Source organism: Mirounga angustirostris, unplaced genomic scaffold (assembly GCF_029215605.1).
Source record: "Mirounga angustirostris isolate CCGP_5_RB_7025 unplaced genomic scaffold, mMirAng1.0.hap1 SCAF_3, whole genome shotgun sequence".
In the NCBI taxonomy this organism is placed as follows: domain Eukaryota; kingdom Metazoa; phylum Chordata; class Mammalia; order Carnivora; family Phocidae; genus Mirounga; species Mirounga angustirostris.
Window position 1 is genome coordinate 187,452,687 of NW_026991711.1, and position 17,018 is coordinate 187,469,704.

General features: G+C 48.5%; 1 long non-coding RNA gene across 1 annotated transcript in view; it reads right to left on the reverse strand.

Annotated features, from left to right (window-relative positions):
* Positions 1 to 97: 97 nt before the first annotated feature.
* LOC135363926 (uncharacterized) overlaps positions 98 to 17,018 on the reverse strand; it is a 41,884-nt gene continuing 24,963 nt past the window's right edge. The window contains exons 5-6 of the long non-coding RNA XR_010410344.1: positions 2,103 to 2,125; positions 98 to 1,487 (exon numbers count right to left, since the gene is read on the reverse strand). This is a non-coding gene — a long non-coding RNA (uncharacterized LOC135363926). The remainder of the gene's footprint in view (positions 1,488 to 2,102; positions 2,126 to 17,018) is intronic.

The window sequence follows — 17,018 nt, forward strand, 5'->3', positions numbered from 1 at the left end:
AGCCCCGACATCCGCCAAATGACTCACTTTGGTGGCTCCCCACAACTCCCTCTGAGCGCCATTAGGAAACATTTATTTTATTTTGTTTTTGGGGGGGTTTTAAAAAGATTTTATTTATTTATTTGACAGAGAGAGAGAGAGCGAGAGAGGGAACACAAGCAGGGGGAGTGGGAGAGGGAAAAGCAGGCTTCCTGCGGAGCAGGGAGCCCGATGCGGGGCTTGATCCCAGGACCCCTGGATCATGACCTGAGCCGGAGGCAGACGCTTAACGACTGAGCCACCCAGGTGCCCCAAAACATTTGTTTTTTTGAAACCAAGCCCTTGAGAAGGGATTTCAACTCCCTGGGTTTCTGAGTGACTTCCTCTGTGGCTGGCTTGTCCCTCTGCCTCCTGGCACCTCTTGTCAAGCATTTTGAGCTTCCAGCAGTCTTTGTCAGAAAGACGATAATTAGGGCTGGTGTCCACCTGGGCTCCACTGGTCGGGGTTATTGTCTGGAAAGTTGCAGTTGAAATGGAGTTTTGTATACTTCAGAGGACAGAAGGTAACCTTCGGGATCCAAACGGGCATCATGCCATGCTGGCTTCTGTGAGGGCCGCTCTCTAAATCCCAGGAATAGAGAAGGGGATCCATGTTGAGCATTAGAACCACAAACTATTAGTTTATGGGAAAGGAATAGCTTCTAAAGGATCCATCTTGTGCCCAGAACTGAGCAAATGCTAAGACATACAAGTGTATAAGGATCCCTGGATGTCCCCCTCCAGCAGCATTGGGGTTTCCTTTGAAGCATGTGGCTGAACCCCTTTGGGAAGCAATCCTTCAGGCCCCATCTTTTCCAGGGATGTATCTCAGGCAAAGCCATTGCTAATGGGAATATGGGAATCTATAAATGGCTATGTACAGCTGAGAGGAATAGACAAAGTTCGGGAGACTGTGAGGTTGGAACGAGATGGCAGAGAACTGTCTTCTGCTCACCACCATCCATCCATGAGGACAAGGCTGTCTCAGTTTGTTTAGGGACCAGCGGGAGGAGACCTGGATCTTTATGAGGGCCAGACAACTCAGAGATGGCTTCCCTGTGTTGAGAGAGCTCAAGATGGCTAGCCCACCACTTTAACTGGATCAGGGGCGGTGCGGAGAGGGGTGTAAAAACTTAGAACCCAAGATTTGGTGTCTAAAAGCCACAGGCTGCTAAAGAAAAGAGGCTTGCTGTGGGAAGAAAGGTCACAGTCTTTGGATTTAGTCCTCCATGTGGCCGTGTTCTAAGATATGGGTTATTTAGCTCATGGGCAGGTATGTTTCAGAACATCCTTGGGGACAGGAAAAATATACGGTCATTTATTTCTGGGGAGTTCAGGACTGAGGAATTCTCAAGTGGATTTACTCATGTCTCCAGGGCTAGACTTGCATCATTCACTCAGGCCGAGGGCTGGTAAAGCAGAAGACGTCGTTCCTCTCAGTAGACAATCTCTGCACATTCCACCGCCTTCTGCAGGGAGAGCAGAGAGTTTCTTCCAGGGCTGGCCCAAATGAAACTCAGCGTGGGCAGAGGGCTGGCGGGAGTGGGGAACCCAACAGAGAATCAGGGGGGACAGCTTGAAGGACCACGCAGAACACAGGGGGTCCTGCGTGGGTTTGTCATTCAGGATCGAGATGGAGGAAAAGTCGATGCTGCATCACATTCAAGATGATTGGGGACAGAACAGAGTGACTGGAAAATAGGTAAGGAAAATAAATCTGAAAAAATAGCAAATCTGAAAATACCAGATGCTGAGGATATGTGGGAAATGGGTATTTTTTTTTTTAAGATTTTATTTATTTATTTGAGAGACAGAATGAGAAAAAGAGAGCACGAGAGGGGGGAAGGTCAGAGGGAGAAACAGACTCCCCGCCGAGCAGGGAGCCCGATGCAGGACTCGATCCCGGGACTCCAGGATCAGGACCTGAGCCGAAGGCAGTTGCTTAACCAACTGAGCCACCCAGGCGCCCCAGGAAATGGGTATTTTTAAACACTGCTGTTGACAGTATTACCGAATGGCAACACTGGGTAAGCTGAAGGTGTAGGTATCCCAGACCCAGCACGCGCTCCCGGCTGCATCCTTACCAGAGGTCTTTAGCACAAGTGTTCTGGAAAACAAGCGCAAAGATATTTTCTCTTTACAAAGATATTTCTTGAAGTACTGTTCGTAATAGCACAAAAAGTGAAAACAATCTGTCTCCCGCAGAAGAAAGGACAAAAAGAACTCTAACTTGCTCATGGGAGGTATTCTACATTGCAGTTAAAATGAATGAACTAGGTCTTCATGTATCAACATGTAGAATGTCAAAAATATATTGCCTTAGAAAAGCAGGTTGCAAATATGGTATGCACAGTGATTCCTTTTACTTAAAGTTTCAAAACACATTTAAAGAACGGTACTGTTCTTTTCAAAAATGCATTTGGGAGGGGGGCCCCTGGGTGGTGCAGTCAGTTGAGCGTCCAACTCTTGGTTTCAGCTCAGGTCATGATCTCCCCGCATTGGGCTCTGAGCTCAGCGAGGAGTCTGCTAAAGTTACTCTGTCCCTCTGCCCCTCCCATGCTCACTCGCTTTCCCTCGCTCTCTCAATGAATAAATAAATCTTTTTTTAAAATTTTTATTTATTTATTTATTTATTTGACACAGAGAGCACGAGTGAGGGGGAGCGGCAGGGAGAGGGAGAAACAGGCTCCCCGCTGAGCAAGGAGCCCAGTGTGGGACTCGATCCCAAGACCCTGGGATCATGGACCTGAGCCAACAGCAGATGCTTAATTGACTGAACCACCCAGGCGCCCCTCAAGTGAATAAATAAATCTCTAAAAATTTTAAAAAGTAAAGAATTATAATTCATTTAGGGGTGCTTGGCTGGCTCAGTTGGTAGAGCATGGGACTCTTGACCTCGGCGTTGTAAATTCCAGCCCCACACTGGGTGTAGAGATTACTTGAAAATAAAATCTTTCACAACAACAACAAAATGCATTTATAATATGTAGCAAATAACAGAAACATACACGGGGGTCATTTTCACCCACCTCAGGGAAGTGGTTACCTCTGAGAAGGAAGGAAAAGCCACACAGGGCTTCAGCTATTTTTGTAGAGCTTTATCTCTTAAAAAAAATAATATGAAGAAAATAAGGCAAACATCTGTCTAATCTCAGTGTCTATCTTCCGATGTCCCTCCATATTACATTTTATACTTGTGGTAGGCTGAATAATGGCCCCAAAGATGTCCCTCTATGTCCTAATCCGCGGAATCCATGCATACTCTACCTCATGTGGTAAGAGGGACTTTGCAAGTATGAGTAAATTAAGGATCTTGAAAGAGGGAGATTATCCTGAATTATCCTGGGCCCAGTGTAATCACCAGGTCCTAATAAGAGGGAGGCAGGAGGGTCAGTCAGAGAGAAGAGATGGGACGGTGGAGATAGAGGTTGGAGGGATGTGCTTTGAAGATGTAAGAAGGGGCTACTAGCCAAGGAATGCAAACAGCCCCTAAAGGCCAGAAAAGGCTAGACAACAGATTCTTCCCTGAAGCTGCAGAAGAAATGCAGCTCTGTCAGCATCTTGGTTTTGGACTCTGACACCCAGAACTGTAAGAGAATAAATCTGTGTTGATTTCAGCCACTAAATGCATGATAACTTGGCAGAGTAGCAATGGAAAACGAATGTTTCACAATGCAAAAGTTTGTTTGCTTTTCTTTTATGATAGTAAGTTAGAAGAAGGGTAGTAAAGCCTAAATCCCTTCTTCCTGTACCTCCTCCTTCAGAGGAGGTTGAGCTATTCAGGAATGCTCCTCATCCCCCAGCCTCTATATTTAGGAGACTGAACTGTGTGCCCATCTCAGTTAGGCCCTGGAGTTTCTGGAAGCCCTAGCTGTCAGAACATGTCCAGAGCATTGGGGTGAGCCACACCCCAGGAGAACTTCAGGAGCTGGTTCCTCCCTCCCTGGAAGGTAAAGCTGCCAGAAGCCCACAGACATCTGAGGTGCCTTCACCCCTCGACTTGGGTCAGTGCCCTCCCGGGGGGAGTTCAACAGGGGGATGCAGCTGAGATCTGACGGGAGCAGGTGTGAAGTCTGGCCAAGGAGACATTTGTTGAAGAAGCTGACTGGAAGAGAGACTGAGAGGAGAGGGGGTTAAAGGCATGTAATGATCCAGAAAGACTTGTTTTCAGGAAGAGAAACACCTGGGTATATCTGTGTGCGTGTGTGCATGTGGGTAGGGGGGTGGTGGGGGGAGAGAAGCTGGAGAGGGGAGTTGGGGGGTAGTGGAGGCCAAAGGCTGTGGGGTAGGCTGAAGGGTCCAGAACGCGGCACAGGCAGAGGAGAGGCCTGGGGTGGGAGGAAAGATGGTTCTTCTTTTTCCAGATCTGGAAACTAGGTGGGAAATACATGGACAAGAGTCTGGAAGGACATGACACACACCCACCTCAGAGTTGGTCTGGGGTGGGAGTGGGGGGACAAGGGAGGGTCAAGAGGCTTCACTCCATCTGGGTCTCTTGAATTGTTTTATAGTAAAGGTGCATTCCTGCACTACTTGTGAAATTAAAAATAAACTTAAATAAAATTAGACCCTATGAACATCACAGACAGTTGTTCACAGAAGGGGCAGACAGGTGTAGGATTCACTGACGGGGTAGCCTGGGGTGTCAGGATTTGGCCAAGTTTAGGGGGCACCTAGGGGGGAAACGACAAGGGAGTAAAGGGAACATCTGACAAGCCTTGAAGGTGGCAAGACCCCGAGGCCAGAGCGAGGCCCGTGCCGGAGAGGAACCCGCAGCTGAGGAGATGCCCATCTGATGCTTCAGGGTCTCTGGGAGGCATTTTATTTTATTTTTATTTTTTTAAAGATTTTATTTATTTGAGAGAGAGAGAGAATGAGAGACAGAGAGCACGAGAGGGAAGAGGGCAGAGGGAGAAGCAGACCCCCCGCTGAGCAGGGAGCCCGATATGGGACTTGATCCCGGGACTCCAGGATCATGACCTGATCCGAAGGCAGTCGCTCAACCAACTGAGCCACCCAGGCGCCCTGGGAGGCATTTTAAAAGCACAGACTCTACCCCCAGCCTCACCCCGATGCTGAGTCAGGAAGTCTGCCGGGGGGGGGGGGGGCAGGGGAGGGGGGCTCTGGAAATCTCATTTGTTTCAAGTTCCCCAGAAGTATCTGATGAGTAACCAGGTGATGGTCCACCTCTGTAAGGGTTCTGCAGGGGACACAGGCTGGGGGACTGCCACGAGGGGAGAGCTCCAGGCTTTACACAAAGCAGAGGAAAGGTGTTGGCCGGAGCTCTTATAAACAAAAAGTCCACTAGAATAAACTGGAGGTTCTTTTTTTTGACACAGAAAGAGAGAGCACAAGCAGGGGGAGCGGTAGAGGGAGAAGCAGACTCCCGCTGAGCAGGGAGCCCGACATGGGGCTCCATCCCAGAACCCCGGGATCATGACTTGAGCCAAAGTCACTCAACCGACTGAGCCACCCAGGAGTCCCTAAACTGGAGGTTCTAAGTGCCGTGGTTTTTCATTGGCTGAGTTGTGGCAGCCCCTCATTGGCTGGGCTGTTGCTGGGCAAGGAGACAATCCTTCCTCCTCCTGGGGGTAGTAAAGCATGGGCTGCTTCCTGTTGGGAATGCAAGGTTCTGTCTGTTCTGCTGGGGTCTACGATCAAGGACTTGGGGTAGGGTGGGAGAGCTCCCAGTTCTGGCCCAATGACTCCATTTTATTTATTTATCTATCTATTTATTTATTTCAGTTATTTATTTATTTACTTACTCATTTATTTTAAGTAATTTCTGCTTCCAAAGTGGGGCTTTGACTCAGGAACCCAAGATCGAGAGTCACACACTCCACTGACTGAGCCAGCTGGGCATCCCCAACCGATTCCATTTTAAATGAGGTTTCCTTTATTCAATTTCTCAGGGAAAATCTGCTCTCATGGCCACCTTGAGTATGCAGCTATCCTGCAGGGGTGAGGATTGCTGGAGAGTCCAGAGCCACATTAAGGAGCTCTATCAGCTCATAGAGGATGGTTCAGGTGATGTGACAACTTTTCTATAAAACGGTATTCTCCAGGTCGATTTTCCTTTCCAAGAGACCTTCACCCTGGAAGGACTGGGACAGCCCCTCACCATGGCAAGAGCAGGTGGGTGATGGGGGAGTCACGTGGACCCTGATGCAATCTTTTGACACCATCTCCTCCTATAAAGGACTTCTCACCCCAGACACATGGCTCAGCATCATGGCTCTCGTTACCTGTAATCTAACCCGCAAGCTCCTTCCCAAAAGCTTCCCTCCTGCTTTCCTGCCAACTTCTCTCCACACAGTGTCCTTACCCATCTCCACAACCTCACTCAACCCAAGGTGCCACACACTCAGAATGAAAAACTGAAGGGGAAGACCCTTCCATGGGCCACAGGGCCAGGGAGGGGCTGAGTTAACCCTCAGACTCACCCTAGCTCAAAATATTTCTTTTCTTTTCTTTCCTTAGATTTTATTATTTTATTTTATTTTATTTTTTTTTAAGATTTTATTTATTTGACAGAGACAAAGCGAGAGAGGGAACACAAGCAGGGAGAGTGGGAGGGGGAGAAGCAGGCTTCCTGCAGAGCGGGGAGCCCGATGTGGGGCTCGATCCCAGGACCCTGGGATCATGACCTGAGCCGAAGGCAGGCGCTTAACGACTGAGCCACCCAGGCGCCCCCTTAGATTTTATTTTTAAGTAATCTCTATACCCAGTGTGGGACCTGAACTCACAACCCCCGAGATCAAGAGTTGCATACTCCACCAAATGGGCCAGCCAGGCACCCCAGAATAGCCAGAATATTTCTTATTAACTGCATTTTTTATTAAGGTAGTAAAATACAAAATAACATTCTGGCATAGTGTGTTCAGAACTTAAATAAATACAATATAAACAGCACCGCTGGGGCACCTGGGTGGCTCAGTCTGGTAAGCATCCAACCCTTTTTTTTTTTTTAAGATTTTTTATTTGACAGACAGAGAGAGCGTAAGAGAGCATGCATAAGCAGGGGGAGCGACAGGCAGAGGGAGAGGGAGAAGCAGGCTCCCCGCTGAGCAAGGAGCCTGACTTCTGCTCTATCCCAGGATCCTGGGATCATGACCTGAGACGCTTAACCAACTGAGCCACCCAGGCAACCCAAGCATCCAACTCCTGATTTTGGCTCAGGTCTGATCTCAGGGTCATGGGGTCAAGCCCCAAATAGGGCTATGTGCTCATCATGGAGTCTACTTAAGATTCTCTCTCCCTCTGCCTTTTCCCCTCCCACTCGTGGTCTCTCTCTCAAATAAATAAATCTTCAAAACAAAACAGGGGCGCCTGGGTGGCTCAGTCATTAAGTGTCTGCCTTCAGCTCAGGTCATGGTCCCAGGGTCCTGGGATCGAGCCCTGCATCGGGCTCCCTGCTCAGCAGGAAGCCTGCTTCTCCCTCTCCCACTCCCCCTGCTTGTGTTCCCTCTCTCACTGTGTCTCTCTCTGTCAAATAAATAAATAAAATCTTAAAAAACAAAACAAAACAAAACAAAAACCTACAAAAAACAGGCCGGGGCACTTGGCTGGCTTAGTAGGTAGAACAAGTAACTCTTGATCTTGGGGCTGTGAGTTCCAGCCCCACATTGGGTGTAGAGATTACTTTAAAAGACAAAACAAACAAACAAAAAATACAAAAAACAAAAACAAAAAGCCAAAAAAAAAAAAAAAAGCAGGCTCAAGAGAATTGGGTATACAATCACAGAAAGAGGAAAAAATTATAAACACATTTTTTTTCTTTTTGTTTCAGCAACAGTACTGCAATGAGTATTTTTGTAACTATATATATATTTTGGACACTTAGAGATTCCTTCCAGATAACTTGTAGAGATAGAACTGACAGGTTAGAAGATACTAGTAATTTCAAGGCTTGATTTCTCTCCAAAAAGGCTCTTCTGATTATTTTGTATTTCTAGAAGTAATTCATGAGAAAGGCCCTGCCCAATAGTGGGTATTCATTTGCTATAGTCTGATAGTAAAAGGGGAAATGTTATTTCAAATGGTTTTATTTTGACCTCTTTGAGTATTAAGGAGGTTAAACATTTTTTATTTCATTTGTTTCATTGTTTTGATTCATCGGCCTGCTCACATTGTCCATCTTTCTGTTTGGTGACATGTGCTTTATAAAAGTCCTTTGATGTTGAGGATATTTGCCTGTGTTGCCACATATGTCTGGAAAATGTACTTTCCAAGTTTATCTCTTGCTTTTAAATATGTTTTGTTTGTGGTTTTTGACATACAGAAATTTTTCATTAAAAAATTAAGTCTAGGGGTGCTGGGTGGCTCAGTCGGTTAAAGGTCCAACTATTGGTTTCAGCTCAGGTCGCGATCTTGGAGATAGAGCCCGGGGTCAGGCTCCCTGCTCAGCATGGAGTCTGCTAAAGTTTCTCCCTGCCCCTCTCCTGCTCTCTTTCAAATAAATAAGTAAATCTCAAAAAAAACCCCAAAAAAACAAAAAAACAAAACCACTTCAGGTACTGAGGTACAGTAATCCCCCTTTATCCATGATTTCACTTTCTGGGGTCTCATTACCTGCAGTCAACTGTGGCCTGGGAGGAGGTGACCCTGTTCTGACATAATGTCAGAAGGACAAGTAGTAATGCTATGTCACAGTGCCCACGTCATTCACCTCACTTCATCTCATCATGTAGACTTTTTAGCCTCTCACATCATCATAAGGAGGGTGAACCCAGTACAATAAGATATTTTGAAAGAGAGAGATCACATCCACATAACTTTTATTGTGGTGTATATATATATTATTTTCAAACTGTATATTTTTATAATTGTTCTATTATTAGTTATTGCTGTTAATCTCTTACTGTGCCTAATTTATAAATTAAACTTATAAAATAAATCACAGTTACGTATGTATAGGAAAAAACATAGCATAGGTAGGGTTTGGTATCATCCACGGTTTCAAGCATCCACTGGGGGTCTTGGTAAGTATTCCCCACGGATAAGGGGGGACTACTGTATAAAAGTAAGAATAGAAAGGAATTTTGAGGGAGGGAGATGACTTAAACTCTGGGAGGAGAGGCTGAGTGTGACAAGATTCCTATTCCCTGAAGTTCCAAGTTCACACTGGAATTGCTGTCAGAAGTTCAGAGTGAGGGACGGAGAGAGGGAGGGAAGGAAGGGCAAAGGGGAAAAGGGACAGAGGAAGGAAGGCTCTGGATGGCAGGGGAGGGCCTGGCCAGTGCCAGTGTATAGATCTGAAGATGTCTCTAGGCTGGTCTTATCTGGTGATGGAACAGGAGGGAAGAAGCTTGCTGTGGCCAGGAAGATCAGATTATCTCATCCTAAAACCACCACTGTGTCTGAAACATCCAGAGAAGGGGACAGAACCTACACAGGGGGCTGTCCTTGGACCCAAGTGAGGGCACATCTGTCTGTGAGTCAGGCAGTCCAAACACCACATTGAAGTTCTGTCGAATCAAGGTCAAAGTGTGGAAACCAGGTCAAGGGCGAGTCCTTGGTTCATCCATCCCTAAGAAGCGAGGGGTGCTGCCCAGTCGAGCCTTTTCCTGTTGCTCATTTTACAAAGACTCCAAAGTTGTTTTCCTGTTTACCAAGTTGGAATTTTAAAAATCACTGCAAAGTCAGTAAGCTTGCCTTTCTCCTACATCCAAAAGTTGAAAAAACCCTCAAGCATGGTTTGTGAATTTTAAAAATTGCCTTCTGAGTTTTCACATTGTGTTTAGAGTTTTGCATAGTTGAATTTGAAAACAAAGGTCATTCTTTGTAACTTACTGTAGACATTTCAAAAGAACAATCTTTGGCTAATACTAAGAAGTTACAGAAATAAAGCATTCGGTCACTGGCTGCTTAAAATGGAAAAGCAAAGTTTTTCCGGGAGGAAACAAAAGGACGTGAGGAGTCTAGACTCTGACCACTCGGGCGAGTGTGTGTGTGTCACTGAGTGTGACTGCAAGTTTTAGGGGGCTTGCTCGGCACTACCTAAATCCGGTAAGCATTTTGGGGTGTGGATGAGCAGGATCTTGAGTGGCCCAGCTGTTTCTGAATGAAGGCATTTCCCGGTGGGCATATTCGCATGGGAAGAGTGCGTGCATGGGGCAGCCTGCTTCGTGCAATCCTGCCTGTGTGGGAACAGTATGAGTGTGTCATCCCAGCAAGGGTGTGTGTCCCTGGGGCTGGCATTCCGTGTTACCAGGCAACCCAGTGTGTCTGGGTGTGTCCCCTTAGCGTGCGCGCTCTCTCTCTCTCTCCTGCTGAAGTCTCTGGGCACAGCCTGCTTGGAGGGTGTCTGGGCTGTGACCATCCGCACATGATCAGGTCTGTGACAGACGCTGTTCCTGGCCTCAGTGAACACACTCACAAAAGCACAAGCGGTGCATGGCTGGGATTCTCCAGAACTGCTGCCTCTGGAGGTGGTGGCTGAAACTGGAAGTTTCCATCTGGCCATGTGTGTGCAGAGCTTTGTGTCTGAGTGTTGGACTATGGAAGGCTCAAGTAGGACCCTGCTTACAGCTGAGGGTTTAGAGGAACTGGCTGTCCCTCCTGGGGGCTGACCTTGGGCATCGGGGGAATTTTGCAACCGTGATAGCAAGTGACAGACCCTTTTTCACTGTCCTTGCAGGAATCTTTTTGAACTCAATGTTTGGAACCAGCCCAAAGTCTCTCTAGGTACCATAGGCAGTGATCCCTCTAGGCAAAAATGAAACGTCTGCAAAAGTCACAAGGCAGACCTATGAGTGCCTAAAACTGGTCCTGAAAGGAATTTTTCAGAAAGGAAAAAAAAGGGGGGGGTGGATTTTAAAAATATTTTTGAACAAAGAAAGTGACATCTTTGAAATAATCAAAGAACTTTCTAGGTTGATTCCTTTAGAGTTCTGTACTATTTTGATTCTCAAGAGATCTATTTTAATATTAAGAAGGTGAAAAAATGGGTTCAGAAAAGGAGATGATTTGCTCGAGCCTCACAGGGAGGTGGAGACAAGAGTTGGGACTAGAACCTGATCCTGAGGTTCCCCACCGCCCCCCCCCCCCCCAGGTTTTCCCAGCCCTTTTCTGTTTCTGTTTCTGTTTACATCTGTGTGTCTCTGGGCGTGTCCCCCTCTGGCTGATGCCCAAGCAGGCTCTAGGTGTGTCCCATCTCAGAAGGGCTCGGCGGGGGGGTGGGGGGGGGTGTTTCTCCACTGCAGGGAAATTCCAGGGGGCAGAGCCTGCCTCAGCTGCGGTGAGACATTATTTCCTTGGGAGGAAACCAGCTCTAGGCAGCCAGGAAAGAAACAGTTTCCATTCTGAGAGGGAGGCGATGAGAGAGGAGGGAGGTAGAGGGAGGGGGAAGGGAGAAGGGAGGGAGGAGGGAGAAGGGAGGGAGGGTAGGAGGGAGGGAGGGAGGGAGGGAGCCACCCCAGGGCCCACAGGCCCCGGGCTCCCTGAAGCCTCGAGACATGGGTTTAAATTTAGACCTTCTATTCTGGTTCTCGCAGCCGGCCTCGCCCTGAAGCCATACAGCGGGCCAGTTTCCCCAGCACACCTACTCCTCCAGACGAGCTAGGGGTGGCCCGTGTAGTAAGCGCTTCTCCTGGAGGGGGCAGGCCCTGTCCTAACAAGTGTCTTCTGGCACTGTGGAATTGTGGTGCGGAGGAACAGAAGGGAGATCAAAGCCAGAAACCCACCACCCTGACTCCCATTCAGAACCGCCCCCCCCGCCGTTCGCTCGCCCCACTAACTCCACCGCCAGAAACCATCACGGAGAGTCGGGCAAGAGAGGGACTGATTTAGGGCACTGGGAACGTGCAGGAGGAACAGCAACAAAACATAATCATAATTCCTAGGAACCCACGTCATTCTGGTCTCTGCTCAGATGCCCCTTCCCTGACCATCCACACCAGCCCCTGCCTCTTCCTCTCTGCCTCTCACCTGCTTCGTTTTCTTCTGGTGCACAATGACATCTGATGATGCCATGTAATGCTCCGTCTCATGGGTGCCTCTCCAGAATGGAAGATCCGGGAGAGCAGGGGCTGGGTTTGCTCACTGCCGTGTCCCCGGTGCCTAGAGAAGTTGGCCGTATTAACCGCACACTTGCTATGTGCCAGGCATGGTCGTAAGTGCTTTAAATGTATTCACTAATTTCATCCTCACTACAGTCCTGGGAGGGTTTTTAGCCAAGGAGGAGAAGGAAGCGCAGAGAAGTTGAGAATCTTGCCCAAGGACACATGGTTTGACCCTGGCAGTCTGTGCTCCTGCACACGCCCTCGATCACCAGAGTGACTTGGCCCTTCCCCCCCCACCCCCCCGCCCCGGCCTTGCAAAGCAGCCTCTGCTGGGGAATGGCCCCCTCTCTTTCTGCTCTTGCCAGGCTCAGGAATGCTGAGCCAAACCCCTAGCCCCTGCAGCCAGCCGACCAGCCTGGTCTTTGGACAGGGAGAAGAAGGGCATTCATACTGAGGGGATCCAGAATCTCTCACCGTGAGGAGTTGTTTTTCCTGAACTCCCCGGATCTAAAAGCAGAGCCTCCCAAAAGAAGTCAGCTGTCAAAAATCCCCTCCCCAGGAGTTGTGCAACCAAGGAAGATGGACTCTTCACTGGAGAGAAGTCTGCATTGGGATAAGAAATTGCATAGGGCGCCTGGGTGGCTCAGATGGTTAAGCGTCTGCCTTCGGCTCAGGTCATGATCCCAGGGTCCTGGGATCGAGTCCCGCATCAGGCTCCCTGCTCCTTGGGAGCCTGCCTCTCCCTCTGCTTCTCTCTCTCTCTCTCTCTCTCTCTCTGTCTCTCATGAATAAATAAATAAAATCTTAAAAAAAAAAAAAGAAATTGCATAAAGCAAACAAACAAACAAAAACAAAAACAAACCAAAAAAGAAATCACATAAACAGATACTGTCACAAGATTACCATACCTCCTGTTTTCCTAAGGGTCCATTTATCTTCCCTAAAATCTACTTGTTTTCCTGTAAATCCCCTCTCCCCCTCCCCTTCCCCTATTAGGATGGTATAAAAGCCCCAAATTCTAACTACCTCCTTGAATCACATTTTTCTGTGAACGCACATGCATGTATGTGAATTAAAAAATCTGTCTTTTCCTTTGCAAATCCTTGTTTTGCCAGTTTAATTTGCATGTTCCCAAGAACTGGTTTTCTTCCAGACAGTGCTGAGTTCGATCTGGAAGGAGATACACTGATGGTGCCATTTTTCAGATAGAAGGGGATTAGCTCACCCTGACCATTTGTTGGCAGTCAGGATAGATTTATGCTAATTTTTCTTCCACCTGGTCACTGTACATCTGAGGACTCTATAATCTCTGCAAGTGAGTTTCTTTCACACAAAGCTAACAGATACTGGAACCTACTCCCTCAGTCTCCTCAACATGCTTCCCGCTGAAAGGCCTGCTGGGACAATCCACTGCCTCCAAACTGTGGGTCGGCTGGTCTTAGGGGACAGAGTGGGCGCTTACTCAGGGGAATTCACCATGGTCTGAAGGGCAACCCTTAGTTCTGGGGGCCAGAGAGGATCCCATTTGGCAAGACTGACTCATAGTAATCAAACTCACCAAGCACTGATAAAAAACCAGAGTGCTATCTTCCTATTTTGCGGAGAAGCCTGCCTGGCCCACAAGATGCTTCCACTGGCAGGTCTGGACAGTCTCTCTCCCGCTGTGTGAGTCTGGCAGGAAACCATACTATGCTGCGATTTCTGGTTGAGGCTGGGATCTACTGGTGTATCTCAGTGGCCCAGAGCGATGAAAGTGTCAGATGTCCGTGAGAAGCCCCCTGCCCGATATGTGGTTTGTTAGGAGAAAGCACCTGTTCCTCACCTCAAAGCTGATTTCAGAGAATGACATGTGAACACCTATAAACTTGGAAGTGCTCTCAGTGTGGGGATAGGACAGGCCATCTGCCCAGCCCACCCCCAGGCCTCTGAGCATCTTTCTGAGGTGTCCCCAGCCAGTGGCTGCTGGCCTGCCTGACATATCTGGTAAGAGATGCTGGAGGGGAGAGCTGCTTGTTGCTGGAGATTTCCATATTAGGAGAGTGACATTTATTATAAAGAGCTCCGAGCTCGGCTTGGGAAGACAAGGCTAACCTCTGGATAGACAGAGATCTTGGTACCCTAACACCCAGATTTGGGGACACCACAAAGAGTCTTCTACCCAAAGAACAACCCACCTCTGACCCCCCTGCCCCAAATTTACCATGTAGTCATTTTTGGAGTTAAGGTACGATAGTCCCGCAAGGCCCCTTTTGAATTGCAAATCCACCTAAAGAGGAATACAGAACTATTTAACCCAGGATCCTTGGACTTTTGTAGGTGGGTAAATGAATTCTAGAACTACCCTGAAATTTCTGGCTATGTCTGGGTACTCCTGTTCCTATGGAAAGACATTCTTTTTCAACAGACTGCTGGGAAACGACCAGAGAAATGAAAGGGAAAGAACCAGGAGGAAACTATTTATATGTAGACACGATCAATTTGTTCAATAGAAAAGCCAGGTGCAGACCAGGGGCTTAACATCTTACGATTTAAATAAGAAAAGGCAGGGTTCCCGCTCACACTCATTTTGGCCTTCGATGGGGCAAGCAGTTCTGGAAGGAAAGAGAAGCTGGTGACGTTTGAGGCCCGGGGACTGGGAGGGAGAGAAGCTTCTCATCAACCTTCTCCTTAAGACTTTTGACTATCGGCCCAGGTGCTCAGAACAATTGAACAACTGGTGTTTAACAATTCATTCGGCCTGATAAACTGCAGATGCTCCCGCCCCTAGCTCCCAGACCTGGCTCTGGGCTGCGCTGCTCACGGGCTCCCGGGGCCTCCTGGCGCCAGGAAAACCCCGCACAGGCGCGGAGCAGCGACCCAAGGACCCCGGCAAAGGAGCAAGTGTCGAGTGCGAGCGGCACAGACGGTCCTCCAGCGAGACTTCGGGCACAGTGCGCATCTTCGCTTATAATGCCCAGAAGGACTAGAAGGACCACAAGCATCTAACCAAAGCCACTGAGACAGGGAAATGAAGAACCCCATAAAAAATCCGCTTCGTGCTCTTTTTCCTGCTTCCATTCTTGCTAGGCCTTGCACCCCCGCCCTCACTCGACACATGCCCCCTGATGCAAGTAGTGTGTGTCCGCCTTATAAAGGGCAAGGAGTTAATGATTTCTCTAGAATAGTGACATCCAAGGCAGGACCAGGTGAGAATGACCAGAGGAAGCCATCCTATGTGTATTCCAGACCACCAGCAAGGCATCTCCACGCCAAGACCCCCTGACTCCAAGGAAGAACACCTGGGCCCTTTGTTCGCACTCGACCCTGGATGCCTAAGAAGCCCCATACACCAGACCACCTCCTCAGTAAAAACCCCAAACCGCGAACACAGACGGGACTCTCTTTCCTTTCTGAGTCTCCCAGACACTCTGCACCTGCACACGCTCTCTCTCTCGCCTTGGAGTAAACTCTGCTTTCACCTCCCGCTGCCTTACCTTGGATTTCTATCCTGAGAGCAGCCAGATAGCCTCTTGGCTGGTGCTGCGGGACCCCCTCTGGGACGGCAGACCCGGACCGCCGGCGTCACCACCGGGGTGCCATGTGGGCCACCCCCAGCAGATGGCAGCGTGTAGCCGGCCTGCTGAGGAAGCGTGCCAGCCGCGCACCGCACACGGGATTGGGGACCGGATGCCCGGAGAGAGGACTGGCAGGGTGACTCCAAGGGCAAGACGCATGGTGGGCAGGACGAAGCAGTTCCTTCATCTTTTCTGTTTCATAGAGCGCTCTGGAGTCTGGCGAGGCCTTTGGACCCTTCTCAGAGTGAGATTTTTGTTTGTTTGTTTGTTTTTAAGTAATCACTACACCCATTGTGGGGCTCGAACTCACAACCCAGAGATCACGAGTCACATGCTCCACCGACTGAGCCAGCCAGCCAGGAGCCCCCAGAGTAAGATTTTTTTTTTTTAAGTGTGTAATCTTTTTTTTTTTTTTGAAGATTTTATTTATTCATTTGAGACACAGAGATACAGAGGGAGAGAGCATGAGCAGGGAGAGAGGCAGAGGGAGAAGGAGAAGCAGGCTCCCCGCCGAGCCAGGAGCCCGATGTGGGGCTCGATCCCAGGACCCTGGGATCATGACCTGAGCCGAAGGCAGACGCTTAACCATCTGAGCCACCCAGGCGCCCCCAGAGTAAGATTTTTAAATGCATAAAGTAAAATACCCAGGATCACAAAGGAAGCCAATTATATTGAAATACAATGTGGTGGTGAGCCTGATGACGACTATGAGTTTGAAGTTATGATGAGTGTAGATGAGATTCAATGTCAGCCACAGCTGTGGTGTGATACAAAAAGAGCGGTGACTCCCACTAGGGACAAAGTCCCAGGAACGGCTCGTACTACCGCGCAGTGATGTCTACAAACACAATTGAAGGAAATGCTAGATTTCAGTGAAAGATTAGCGAAAATAGACATGCACATTCTTCCCGTCCGAGGGCATGGACGCCCAGAACCTTAATCACAGGCTAAGAAACTGAGCAGTGAAGGTTTGAAGGGACACCGAGTGGGGAAGATAACATGGATTTCTAGCCCATCTCCCCAAACCAGTGTGTACTTCTGCCATTCAAAGTGAGTATCACAAATGGCTAACAGACACATGAAAAAATGTTCATCATCATTAGCCATCAGGGAAATCCAAATCAAAACCACATTGAGATACCACCTTACACCAGTTAGAATGGAAAAAATGGACGGGGAAAGAAACAACAAATGTTGGAGAGGTTGTGGAGAAAGGGGAACCCTCTTACACAGCCACTTTGGAAAACAGTGTGGAGGTTCCTCAAAAATTTAAAAATAGAGGGCGCCTGGGTGGCTCAGTTGGTTGAGCGACTGCCTTCGGCTCAGGTCATGATCCTGGAGTCCCGGGATCGAGTCCCGCATCGGGCTCCCTGCTTGGCAGGGAGTCTGCTTCTCCCTCTGACCCTCCTCCCTCTCATGTGCTCTCTCTCTCTCTCATTCTGTC